We start from the raw sequence: 14,509 nt of genomic DNA on the forward strand, positions 1-14,509 counted from the left end.
AATAGTGATAGGAGCATTAAAGCTAAAGCCCAAAAAAAGCTGAGGATAGTGAGGAATGTTGGGCAACTGAATTTCATAGTGCATAGAACACTGGGCTTAGAATTAGGAAGACTTGTTTGTCCTTTGAGGACAAAAGACAAATGAGGAGCAACAGATGGACATTGCCAAAAGACATATATAGATTTGAAGCAAGAGGAGACTTCTGAACTGTCAGAGCTCTCCAGAAATGGAATAGGTTGTCTTGAGATGTAGTGGGCTCTTCTTCATTGCATCACATTGCCATGAGTTCAAAGCCAGCCTTACACACTTACTTAGGTGGGTGACCTGGACAAGTCTCTTAATGGTGTCTCAGTTTCTCATCTATAAAATGGGTTGGAGAAGGAAATGGCAAAACTTTTCAGGATCTTTGAGACAAAAACCCTAAAGTGGGATATTGAGGAGTTGGACATGACTGAAAAATACTGAACAACAGTGATGAATACTAAGATTAACAAAAAGGCATTTGTTTTTTAAAGCTTGGTTGAGAGTGAATAGGATCAATTAAGAGAGAGGATATCTTGGGGTGAATGGAATGATGATAATGGATAATGTAGAAAAAACTTTTTATTTTATTTCTGTTTTCTATGCCAAAAAGAATGACTTTCAGACTGGGATAGGACAGAAAAAGAAAAACAAGTTGGAACTAAAGATAAAGAAAAAGTTTTCAATGAGTTCATCACCAGGTTCTAGAGAAATGCATTCTCTGGTACTTTCAGAAATGGTAGATGTAATCCTTGAGTCACTGTTGATGATATCTGGAAGATTGAACAGAGAAGATCAAATGACCTGGCTTTAAAAAAAAAGAGGGGGGGCAGCTAGGTGGTGCAGTGGATAGAACACCAGCCCTAGAGTTAGGAGTACCTGAGTTCAAATCCAGCCTCAGACACTTAATAATTACCTAGCTGTGTGGCCTTGGGCAAGCCATTTAACCCCAATTGCTTAGCAAAAACTAAAAAAAAAATACTTAATTTTTTTCCCACTATTAGAATAACTTTAATTTACAGAAGTCTAGAAACTTTTTTTTTCTATTTTTTTTTTTAGGAATGGTTTTTAAAAAGCACCTCCTCCTTTCCCCATCATGTATCTCTGACAGTTGTTAAAATATTCAATGAGTATGTGAACAGCTTGAGGATCTGCCTCTTGCAAGGATTTCGCAGACCAACCAACCCAATGGCAATTGAGAACTTGGCAGTTTTTATTTCTTGCTTTTAATACAATGGTAAATCTACTCTGATTGTAAATATGTCCAGCCACATCTCCAAATACTTTGCAAAATCCAGTGTCAATTAGCAAATTAGTTAGCTTTAGCATGGAGCTATGCTCTCTTGCCTGTGATGGCCTGGAACTGAGTTTTGATGCTGGTGACAAAGTAGCAAGAATGGCAGGTCTCACACTGTAAGAAATAGAGTCGTGTATCCTTCTACAGGATTGTATCTGGTGACTGACATGTATGGCAGGTGACATACTCCTTGATATATCTTCTCAAAACATTTTCTTGTCACATCTTTTTTTAAAGGTTTTTGCAAGGCAAACGGGGTTAAGTGGCTTGCCCATGGCCACACAACTAGGTAATTATTAAGTGTCTGAGACCGGATTTGAACCCAGGTACTCCTGACTCCAGGGCTGGTGCTTTATCCACTGTGCCACCTAGCGCCCCTCAAAACATTTTCTATCTGTTTCTGTTGGAATCTTCCTTTGATTACAAGTTGGTTATTATCATCTGTGGAACCACTTGTAGCCAGTTCAGCCAATAAAAATGTCAGGAGATGTTTGGGTTGTCGATATAATAGTTTACAGTGAAGTTGACAAAGAAAGTTTTCTTGGTTCCTACTCTAACAACCTGTGGAGATTTCATGACAAATTTCCTTTTTTCTCTAGCAACCATATCTGGATTCTTTTCCCACTTTATGTTGAATACTCGATTCAGCAACGCATCGTAAGTATAATCTCTTTCTGAGCCTGCCCGTGCAGGGCCAGTTTGATTGCTGAAGGAGATTCCATCATCCTTTTTGCTGTCTTCATCTTCTAAAGCTTCATCTTTTTCCAGAATTTCATCCTCTTCTGGGAACTTGACATTCCTCTTTTTCTTCTTTTTCTTCTGTTTATTGCCAAGCATTATATTAAGGTCATCTTCTGGTTCTGCTGGTTCTTGTATATCACTTTCAATCTTTAGGTCCTTTACACCTTCTTCAGCTTCATTAATATCAAATACCTTTTTTATTTTTTCCTTCTTTTTCTTTTGATTGAAAAAATTTAAGTCATCCAGGTCATCAGAAGTATCTTTCTACCATCCTCTTTATCAGCTTCTACATCTTTGTCCTCTGTTGGCTCTGGTTCAGTTTCTTTTGTTTCTGTGGGTTGTGTTTCTTCTGTTTGTGCATCCTCTTCTTCATCCAGCATAAAAGCTTCTTCTTCTTCTTCTTCTTCTTCTTCTTCTCCTTTTTGCTCACAGTTGGATCGAAAATCATCTTGGCCCCTGACATGGCTGTAGCTGGAGAAGATTCAGTGCTGAAGGAGAGTCAGTTGGCCCATTTGCCACTTCAGGCCCTGATCTGCCACTACTGTTCCTGCTGCTCCCAGAGCCACACTAGCCTCTTGCATCAGTAAAGGGATGGGAGTTTCCCCAAAAAAATACTTTCTTAATGTTAAAGGGATGGTTTGTGAGAATTTAGAAAGGGAGTAGTGATTGCTAAAAGATACCTTCATGGCTCTATTAAGACAAGGTCATTAATCTCTCACTTCCTTTTTTTGAGAGGATTACTACAATGATGAAAGTTGTATACCCACACAGTACATCTATATTTTGGAAAAAAAAATTTTTTTTGATAAAGCTTCTCATGCTAACTTCAAGGACAAGAAGGAGAGGTAGAGATTGGATAATAGTACAATTAGTAGATTTGAAACTGAAAGACTTATAGAATAATAATTAGTAGGTCAATATAAATTTAGAAGATTTTGAGTGTAATGTCTGGGGAATCTAATTTTTTGGATGTTTTTGTTTGTTTTTTATCTATGCTGTGCAATATTTTTATTAGTGACCTGGATGAAGCATAGAAAACATGTTTGTCAAATCTGCAAATCACATGATCTGCTGAGGGCTAATGTATTGGATGACAGAATAAAACTCAAAAAGACCTCAACAGACTAGAATGATGAACTATATAGAATAATATTCAATTTAATAACAGGAAAGTCTACCCTTAAATGGAAAAATTCAACTCTACAAGGTAAAGGATGGGGAAGAATGTCTGGGCCTTGTTTATAGGGATAATAACAAAAGGTTTTAGTGAACTAGAAATTTGGTATGAATCAATGATATGACATGACAGGCTCACCCCAACCCCAAAGGTAATAATATCCTAGTCTTCATTAAAAGAATCATGGTATCCGGAAGAGGCTTGGCAGTTCTGCTGTAATTTGAACTGAGGTATCATGTATGAAATAGTATGTTCATCTTTGGGTTTCATATTTAGGGAAGCACATGGACATTTTGGAGAGATTCCAGAAGGGCATGATCATAATGGTGAGAGGAATGGAGAATATGTTACATGAGAACCAGGAAAAGAACTGAGGATATTTAGCCTGGACAAGAAAGGACTCATGTGGGAATAACTGTAATCAAGTATTTGAAGGGATTTTAGTTGGGAGAACATTTAGACTTGCTGTCTTTAATCCCAAAGGACAAATGAGGAGCAGCAGGTAGGCATTGCCAAAAGACAGATATAGATTTGAAGCAAAAAGAGACTTCTGAACTATCAGAGCTCTCCAGAAATGGAACAGGTTGTCTTGAGATGTAGTGGGCTCTTCTTCATTGCATCACAGGCTAGATGACCACTGGCTAGGTAGGTTGGGGAGAATCTAATTCAGGTCCACATTGGGCTAAATGGTCTCTAAGGTCCTTTCCAACTTTGATATTGTATGAAATGTCTGTTGAATGAGCGATTACTGTGGCTTGCCCAGAAAATAGCAGGAAATAATTTCCCATGAGTCCCCACTGTCTTCAAAACACTCAGGGTCACCACCCTCTGATACTGCAGTGTGCTTTGGCTCAAATGACTGCTTCTAATAGCAGCTTCTGTGCCTTGGGCTGGGGCATCTCACAGAGGAAGGTAGTGGGAGGCTAAGCCTGGAAGGGTGACAGCTATGGACCATGTCCAAACAAGCCAAATTAAATAGGCCATAAATAGTCATAGCATGTGAGTTTGGGGAGGGAATATCGGGGAAGGGTAAAAGGGAAATCGTGCTGTTTCTCTTAAGCTTGTTTTTCAGAGGTTTCTCTGGGGCACAGGACCAGGCCAGGATTGAACTTTCCAAGGTAAATTGTACAATCTCCTACACCATCCCCCAAATCTTGGGAAAACTGCCAAAGGCATTCCTTAATTTCTCTCCCACCACCTCTTTGAAAATGCCCCAAACCATATTTTCAATCTCATATAAAAGGTCAGTAACCCTCTGGGACTAACCAGTCTTTTTTTTTTTTTTTAGGGTTTTTGCAAGGCAATGGGGTTAAGCGGCTTGCCCAAGGCCACACAGCTAGGTAATTATTAAGTGTCTGAGGCGGGATTTGAGCTCAGGTACTCCTGACTCCAGGGCCAGTGCTCTATCCACTGCACCACCTAGCAGCCCCTAACCAGTCTTAAATAGTAAGAATTATTCTCTAGGACAGGCTCAACTATATCTCACTAGCACAAAGTGCTTTATACTCTTCAAAGCTCTTTTGATCCATTATTCAGCTGAGGTATAAGGAATAGAACTCTAGACTTAAAGTCAGGAAGACCTGAGTTGAAATCCCACCTCAGATCAAATTTTTACCTCTGTGACCCTGGGTAAAACATTTAACCCCACTGGGCCTCAGTTTCCTAATGTATAAAATGAAAAGATTAGAGTAATTGATCTTTCCTTTCTAGTGCTAAATCTTTGAACACAATATCTTATAATCAAAAGGTCTTTGTGGTTTTGGGGAAGTCATTTGAATTCCTTGTCTGAAAAATGAGAGGATTGAACTTGATGACTTTTGACATCCCTTCAATAATCTATAATCCTCTGAGCCTTCAATTCTCACAATAAAGCTGAGGTAGAACCAGTCCTATTACCTTATTTTCACATCTGAGCATACTGAGTGTTCTAGAAGCTAAGTGACTTGCCCAAGGCCACACAATGAATCAACTATCAAGCTAGAACAAAACAATATTTTCTTTTATTATAGCATGCTGCTTTCCTCACTGCCCTTACAAATCTGTGTTAGTCACCTACCTTTCAATGACCTCATCTGAAAATTGAGGTAATAATACTGGAGCTATCTGTCTCCCAGAATTATTTAAGGGGAACACTTTGCAAATTTCAAAGGGCTATATAAATATGAGTCATTGTTAATGTCAGCATTTCAAGGCTCTGTGATTTTGTCAATCTGGTTACACAGCCTCAGACATACCTGAAAGCTCTCAAGGACACAGGAGTCTTTGAGAATTGCCAAGGTCAAAAAACATTCTGTACTTAGCCAAGCTGGTGATCAAATAACCAATAAACAGCTGATCAGAAGGCTTGTGCTGTTATTGCTAACAATACTAGAAAAGCAGGGTGGCAGAGAGTTCAGTAAGTAGGCCTTGGAATCAATAAGACCTGGGTCCACCTCTGACTGTTTGTGTATCTTCCTGAAGTCTATATAATTCTAGGCAAGTCACTTAACCTTAAATACTCCAGGAAACTCTGTAAGTTGCTAAGTTATTACGGATTTCTATTAGTAAAGAGAATTCTCTACACCAATGAAATCAAAAGCCAGGTCTAAGTTATCTCTCTACCCCAATCAAGAAAGGATGTTTACTTTGACCACTGGAATTAAGTAGGATGGGCAAAGGAAGACTTGGCTTCTCTTACCCCATTTCCAATTCAAGGCATTATATGTAGCAACTAAGCTTGGAGAACAATTCAAGGAGAGATTGTCTCATCTAAAGAAAGATAGCAAAAATCACTCACCCATAGTGGTTGGTAACCCTTTGCTGGTGAGCAAGAAGATACCTATGCCTTCTCCAGCATGTGCTGGGCAGAGATACTGATTGTTTGCAAATCCGCAAACTGGTGCACTATGGAATTTGCTAGCAAGATTAAAATAATGGTTGAGACTTTAAATATCAGAGGTCCATCAAACAACTCTTTAATAGAATCTGGGATTGCCAGCTTGAACTCCAGGTCCGAGGGAGGAGGAAGAATTTGAGAGCAACAGCCAGAAACAGAACAAGGGCCAATTCAGGGCTACAGTCAGGGTCATTTTCAGGGTTTGGGTTTAAGACCAAAGTCAAAAGGAAAAGACCTAAAAAAGGAAAGGCAATCTGGTTGAGTGGGAAAAACCCTGGATTGGAAGTCACTAGACCAGGGTCCTAATAAAGGTTTTGCTCCTAATTGTGTGACTTTATCTAAGTTGCTTCATCTCTGTAGATTATTCTGTTAAAAACAGAGTTGAGCTAGGTGATTGCTAAAGTCCTTCTCCAATCTAAACTTCTATGATCCTATTTACCTAAACCAGACTCCCAATCTAGGGGGAGAGACAGAGAGAGAGAGAGAGAGAGAGAGAGAGAGAGAGAGAGAGAGAGAGAGAGAGAGAGAGAGAGACAGCCCAGTATCTGACACATAGTGGTGCTTAGTAAGTTTTCATAGAATTGGATTGGAAATCCCGGTGGAAAACAAGATGGTCTGCACAGAGCCACCATAGACAAGCCAAAGTGTACCTCAGAGAGATATACTGGGTTTCTGCCTCATTCTCAGAAGACTCTTGACCAAGGTTCTTGATGGGCAAAGAAGAACCAGAGAACTATAACTATGTATCTGACCTTAGTTATAAGCAGAGCAAGCCCAATACCTGAACATTCTTTTTATTTCTGAGGGCTAAATGTTGGAGAAATAATTCAGTAAAGATTTCTTGAGGGGCGGCTAGGTGGCATAGTGGATAAAACACCGGCCCTGGAGTCAGGAGTAACTGGGTTCAAATCTGGTCTCAGACACTTAATAATTACCTAGCTGTGTGGCCTTGGGCAAGCCACTTAACCCCATTTGCCTTGCAAAAACCTAAAAAAAATAAAATAAAAAAAAAAGGATTTCTTGCGCTTCTCCTACTAGGTTTCCAGTAAATATAAGGCGGGGGAAGATTCAAAGGGGGAAGAAGCAGTTCAGGTCCTTAACATCTGACAGTCTAATTGACAAGATATGACATCTGCCATAGAATGTAGCAACTTGGGATGTCAGACCTGGAAAGCACTTTAGATATCAACTGGTCCAAGCCCTCATTTTACTCATTAGAAATCAGATGGGGGTCAGAAAAGGACTTGCCCATGGTCTCACAGAAAAAAGTAAAATAACAATACAAAAGATGTCACAAGTAAATGAATGATTCTATCTCTATAATATCTTGTCAACTCTCTTTCTGAAATAATGTCTTCTATATGTTCTCTGCTCTCCATTCCCATTGCTCTCACCCCCAGGATCTCAGAATCACAGAATTTCAGAGTTGGAAGGAGCTATGGTGATGTGTACTTGAAGAATTTCTTCTGATAATGTGCGCAATAACCTGTCTTTCCAATTTCTATTCAATCTTTAAATGAAGACTTCCAATGAGGAAAGAACCCATTACTTCCCATGTTAGCCCAATTCATCGACAGTTTTAGTGGTCAGAAAGCTTTTGTTTTTCCTGACATCAAACATAAATTTAGTTCTTTGTAGCTTCTTCACAGCTGTCAAAAGAACTTTCCTATTATAATGCTTTCCAAAAACACTATTGTCTAGTAAATAAAGTACAAATTCCTTAACCCAAAGTTTATAAATTTTCACAATCTAACTTCAATCTGCTTTTACACTTTTATTTCATACCTCTTCTTTATACACATTCCATGTTACAGTCAAAGGCGTCTACTGGCTATTTATCAATTGGATCCTGTATTTTTCTACCACTGTGCATTTGCTTTGGATGTTCTCCATATCTGGAACACCCCCCCCCCCCAGTCTTGAGCTGTTGTTAAATTATTTTTCCTTAAAGTATTTTTCTCTCCTCTCCTAATATTCCAGATAAAAGTGATCTCTTATTTTTAAGATCAGTTCATTTGAATCTTTCTTTGTTCTTTTTGCTTTCTCCTTTGTGTTATACTTATTTGTGCATACATTGTAATCCTCTTATTTGATTTTTAAGCTCACTGAGGGCAGAATCTGTGGGGTTTTTTTCATTGTGGTATCCTCAGTATTGAATATAGGATCCAATGAACACAAATATTTCTTGAATTGAATAATTAAGTGCCAAATGATAATGCAAGAGAAGTGTGCATCAGTGTAAGAGTTGTAAGAATGAACCAGAAAGGATGTGAAGACATTGAGAAGGTAGAAGGAAAAATTGTGTAATCAGAGGATATCTGAGCTGGAAGGATACTAAGATATCTACTACTTCAACCCCTTATTTTATATTTTATATTTTGAGGGCAAACAGATGAAGGCCAAAAAAGGATTTGATGACATTTGGATATGGGAGGACCAGGAAGGAGGAATCCTAGCTGTTTCAAACCTACATCTTTGTCCTGTGAGAATTTATTCTTGAAACACCTTAATCCAAATCTCATTGATACAACATATGAGAAAGCAAGGCTCTACTTTCCTACCAGAATAATGGTGACTTTGACTCTTAACCCTGGTAATAATGTCATCTGTTCTTGTAGTTTTCCTGGACATGAATGCATTTAGCAAAGGATTGACTTGTTACTGTACTGATTTTTTTTAATACCAACTCAGCCTAATTTCTCAGATGTTGGGGATCTATCTACTATCTATCTACTGATATATCAATAATCGATGCACCCTGGTCCATGTGGGAAGAAATTTTAGAAGTGGTTGTGGAAGGCATTTCACAATGATGATTCTTTGGAATATGCCTTCTCCCATCCTCTTCATCCATGTCATTTCTCCTGGTAACTGGAGATCAGAGAAAGGGGAGCTAGGAGGGATTCTGATTACAGTAGGTCCCTAATCTTACCTGCCTCCTTTTCCCATCAAGGAGGGGGACTAAGGTAGGGGTGAGTTATACAAAGCATTAGGTCACTGACCACTGCTATTGAGTGACCAGATGTGGGGGGAGGGAAAACCCAGCTCCTGTGTAGATCTCTTGTCTTCCTCTCTGGGGTAGAGCTTTGACCGTCTTTTTCCTCCAGGGCATCCTTTTGTCCCCATCTTCTATATCGGCTGTTCTGTGACTCCAACTCAGAGAAATAAGGCCAGGCTGTTCCCCTGCTTCCACAACCCCCTCCCCCCAGACTCCTCTCTTCCCAACAATATGTCCCAGGGATAGATATAATGCATCCTTTCAAACCTCCGCAGGCTAGGCTTTGGGAACCTCCTGGGAAGAAGGCAGAAGGATCCCTGTGAAATGTTCAAACAAAGCCACCTTGTTACAGGGAGCTCAGAGAAAATGATACCCCGTTAGTTGGCAAGACATTTCCACCAGAGGAGCCTCAGCAAGCAAGAAGAAGTAACCCAGGGGGACCAAGAGTAGACTGGGGGAGGGAGCTGAAGTCTGGGAATAGGGAGAGATGTTTATTTGGAGGTTCAAGATTACTGAGGCAGTAGGGCTAAAAGGTGATTCTGAGTTTCTTAGGAGTGATGTTTATTTCTTTGCCTGACTCTATTCAACTAATTAATCATTCAACAAGTATTCATTAAGAGCCTACTTGGTGCTGTTGAAATATAAAGGCAAGATCTCTCTGTCCTTGAGGATCTTACAGTGCAGTTTTAAAAGCAAGACCTAAGGATAAGAAGCAACTTAACAAAGAAAACAAAGAAAGAAATAATAATGTTGGAGGTGCTGTGAGAAGACAGGCACACTACTAATGTACTGTTGGTGGAGCTGTGAAATTGGTCCAGCTGTTCTGGAAAAGAATTTGAAATTATGTGAGAAAAGTCACTAAACTGTTCCTACCCTTTGACCCAATGACCCACTACTGAGCCTATACCCCAAGGAGGTCAAAGAAAGAAAGAAAGACCCTATATATACAAAAATATTAATAGTGGCACTTTTTTGTGGTAGCCAAAAAACCCACCCCCCAAAACCCAACTAGCAACAAAGTTGGTATCAATTGTCTAGGGGATGGCTAAATAAATTGTGACTGATGAAAATCATATTATACCATTTAAATTATACATATACATACTTCAGAGAAATATGGGAAGATTTGTATGAATTGATGCAAAATGAAGTAGAGTCTAGAACTCAATATAAGTGATGACTACAATATTATAAAATAAAACTAAACTAAAAGCCAACTCTAATTAATAGGAATGCTCAATCTTGCTCCTGAAAAACAGATAATAAAATAATCTCCTTCTTTTTAGTATAGAGACAGGAAACTAAGGATAGGAAATACTGCATATACTTTCAGATGCATATACAACTCAGCAGTTGCTGAGCAATTTAACTATGTTTAACTATTTAACTAGTATATAAGGGAGCATTCAGTGAAAGGGAATATTGAAAATGGATGTGTTAAAAGAACAAAAGACATCAATACAACTTTTAAAAAAGAAGCAACTAGAAGATAATAGACAGTATGTAATCAAGCATGAGATTGAGAGTTTCATACTACAGAATTCAGAATTCTGACTACTAGGGTAGTCAGAAGATTTCTTGTTATTTTTAAATAATATTTTATTTTTCCTATGTAAAGACAAATTTTGACATTCATTTTAAAGTTCTGAATTCCAAATTCTCTTCCTCTATTCTACTTCTCCCCCTTCACTGAGACAGCAAGCAATTTGATATAGTTTATAAAGGTGCAGTCATTCAAAACAAATTTCCATAAAAGTCATGTTGTGAAAGAAAACACAGACCCCCAAAAAAAATTCCATGAAAAGAATAAAGAAAGTGAAAAATAGTTTGCTTTGGTCTGCATTCAGATTCCATCAATTCTTTCTTTGGAGGTGAATAGCATTTTTTTATCCTAAATTCTTCAGAATTATCTTGGATTTTTGTATCACTAAAAATAGCTAGGTCATTCACAGTGAATCATCATACAAGGTTCATCTGTTCTACTCACTTCATTTTTGTATCAGTTCATGTAAGTTTTTCTGAAAGCCTAAGGGAGACTTCTTGTAGCAGGTGAGACACACTGGTCCTTGAAGGATGGAAATGATTTGAACTGGTGTGAAGAGAGGGGGACTCATTGTCCCATTTAACATTTTTATCAGTGATTTGGATGAATAAAGAAAATATGTTGAGCACATTTGCTAATGATCAGAAACTGGGAGGGATAGGTTTATGTGTTGGGTAACAAACTTACACACAAAAATTCTAATCTGGGACAGCTAGGTGGCTCAGTGGATAGAGCACCAGTCCTGGAGTCAGGAGGACCTGAGATTAAAGTTGGTCTCAAACACTTAATAATTACCTAACTGTGTAACCTTGAGCAAATTACTTAGACACATTACCTTGCAAAAGAAAAACAAAGCAAATCTAATCAAACTGAAAGGACAGACTAAAAAGTAAAATATAACAAATATATTTATAAATAAATTAATTTATTTATATAAATTATATATTTATATAAATATATTTTAAAATAAATTTATTTATAAATAATTTATAAATAAGTTTATAAATAAATGCAAAACACTATTCTTGGGTTAAAAAAATCAACAAATCAAGTACAGTATAGTGTAAAATCAATGTAAATCAATTTGTGATGTGGTAGTTAATGTCATTTTGTGATGACTTAGTAGGGGAGAAGATAGGCCATCTGTTTTGGACTGAGCAGACCACATATGTATGAAATATGTCCACTTCTGGGAGGGAAGTGATGTTACAGTAGTATTCTGCCTTAGCCTGACCTCATTTGAAATGTTTTGGGTTCTTGATATCACATTTTGGAAGGAACCTTAATAAGCTGGGAATCGTCTAAAGAAGGGAAACCAGAAGGGAGAGGATTTTGAGATAATGTCTTGTGAAAATGGTTTAAATGATTTAGATGTGTCTGATCTAGCTTTTGATGTTAGATGTTTAATGTCATAGGGAGGAGAGAACAGATTTGTCCTATTTGATCCTTGAAGACAGGACTAGGAAAGTAGGTGGAAGTTACAGGAAGGAAACTTGGGTTTCATGTGAGGAAAAACTTCTTAACAAATAATAAAAATTATTTCTTATAATGTGCCAGGCCCTGTAAGAAGTATTTTACAGATATCATCTCATTTGATCTTCACAATGACTCTGGAAGGTAGGAGCTATTTTATCCCTATTTTATAAATGAGGAAACTGAAGCAAACAGAGACTGTGACTTGTGCAAGATCACACAGCTAGTATGTGTCTGAAGCCAGATTTGAACTCTGTTTTTCCTGACTCCAGGTCCTGAGTTCTAGCCACTGCACCTCCTAGCTATCCAGGATTAGAATGGCCCTCCCAGAGAAAGGTAGTGAGTTTCCCCTCAAAGCAGATCTTCAAGAATTGGTTGAACTTGATTTGCTATCTATATTGTAAAGGAGATTCTTGTCTGTGTTTGGTCCTTTGATGTTCCTTTTTCTCACTTTAGAATTATGCAATTTGTATAACTTGCTTCATATTGATTATTATATGTAAGCAATTCAGTGAAATATGGAAAGACCTACATGAACTGATGCAAAGTTGCAGCACAATACATGTAATGATACAATAATGAGAAACAAAATAAGACTAAACAGTAATTAAACTCTAATTATAATGATCAAGCTCACTTCTGGGAAATAGATAATGATATACAACTTCATTTTTCTTAGTATAGAGATGGAGCAATATAGATTTGAGATCATGTGATTTTTATCATTCCAAAGAGAACTAAGACTAACTGGTAGAAGTTATAGAGAGGGAAATTTCACTTCAGCATTAAAGAACTTGATAGTAATCCAAATTGTCTAATATTGGGAAGGAGAGGAACAGAGGGAGAGAATTTGGAATTCAAAATTTGTAAATGAATGCTAAAATTTGTCTTTACATGTAATTAGGAAAAACAAAATTTTATAAAAAATAACAAGAGTCTCCTCTGAATCCCTACCCCAATGTGACTTTCCTTCTCGGAATGCTTAGAGTCAGAAACTCTCATTCTCTCTTAAAGATTTTAATTATTTTGAGTTTTACAATTTTTTCCCATTAATCTTACTTTCCTCCCCCCACCCCCCACAGAAGGCAATTTGCCAATCTTTACATTGTTTCCATGGTGTACATTGATCCAAATTGAATGTGATGGGAGAGAAATCATAACCTTAAGGAAGAAACACAAAGTATAAGAGATAGCAAGATCATACATAAAATATCAGGTTTTTCCTAAATTAAAGTTAATAGTCCTTGGTCTTTGTTCAAACTCCACAGTTCTTTCTTTGGATACAGTTGGTATTCCCCATTGCAGACAGCCCCAAATTGTCCCCCATTGTTGCACTGATGGAATGAACAATTCCATCAGGGTTGATCATTGCCCCCATATTGCTGTTAGGATGTACAGTGTTTCTCTGGTTCTGCTCATCTCACTCAGCATCAGTTCATGCAAATCCCTCCAGATTTCCCTGAATTCCCATTCCTCCTGGTTTCTAATATAACAATAGTGTTCCATGACATATATGTATGTGATGAAAAGGTATGTACATTTTTGTTGCCCTTTGGGCATAGTTCCAAATTTCTCTCCAGAAAGGTTGGATGAATTCACAGCTCCACCAACAGTGTAATAGTGTCCCAGATTTCCCACAACCCTTCCAACAATGATCATTATCCTTTCTGGTCATATTGGCCAGTCTAAGAGGTATGAGGTAGTACCTCAGAGAAGCTTTCATTTGCATTTCTCTCTCTTTTTTTAAGGTTTTTGCAAGGCAAATTGGGTTAAGTGGCTTGCCCAAGGCCACACAGCTAGGCAATTATTAAATGTCTGAGGTCGGATTTGAACTCAGGTACTCCTGACTCCAGGGCTGGTGCTCTATCCACTGTGCCACCTAGCCATCCCTGCATTTCTCTAATAAGTAATGATTTAGAACAATTTTTCAAATGACTATGGATTGCTTTGATCTCATCTGTAAATTGCCTTTGCATATCCTTTGACCATTTGTCAATTGGGGAATGGCTTTTTTTTAAATTTTACTAAGTTCTCTGTATATTTTAGAAATGAGTACTTTGTCAGAACCATTAGTTGTAATGATTGTTTCCCAGTTTACTACATTTCTTTTGATCTTGGTTACAGTGGTTTGTCTGTGCAAAAGCTTTTTAATTTAATGTAATCAAAATTGTCTAGTTTGTTTTTAGTGATGTTCTCCATCTCTTTCTTAGTCATAAACTACTTCCCTTTCCATAGATCTGACAGGTAAACTAGTCCTTGACCTTCTAGTTTGCTTGTAGTATTGCTTTTTTATGTCTAAATCCTATATCCTTTTGGATCTTACCTTGGTATAGGGTGTGAGGTGTTGGTCTAATCTAAGTTTCTTCCATACTAACTTCCAATTT

General features: G+C 37.8%; 1 pseudogene; it reads right to left on the reverse strand.

The window, feature by feature from the left end:
• Window positions 1-1,333: 1,333 nt before the first annotated feature.
• On the reverse strand, window positions 1,334-2,522 carry LOC141516739 (eukaryotic translation initiation factor 2 subunit 2-like; annotated as a pseudogene).
• Window positions 2,523-14,509: the final 11,987 nt, after the last annotated feature.

This window comes from Macrotis lagotis, chromosome 1, assembly GCF_037893015.1.
Source record: "Macrotis lagotis isolate mMagLag1 chromosome 1, bilby.v1.9.chrom.fasta, whole genome shotgun sequence".
NCBI classification, from domain to species: Eukaryota; Metazoa; Chordata; class Mammalia; order Peramelemorphia; family Peramelidae; genus Macrotis; species Macrotis lagotis.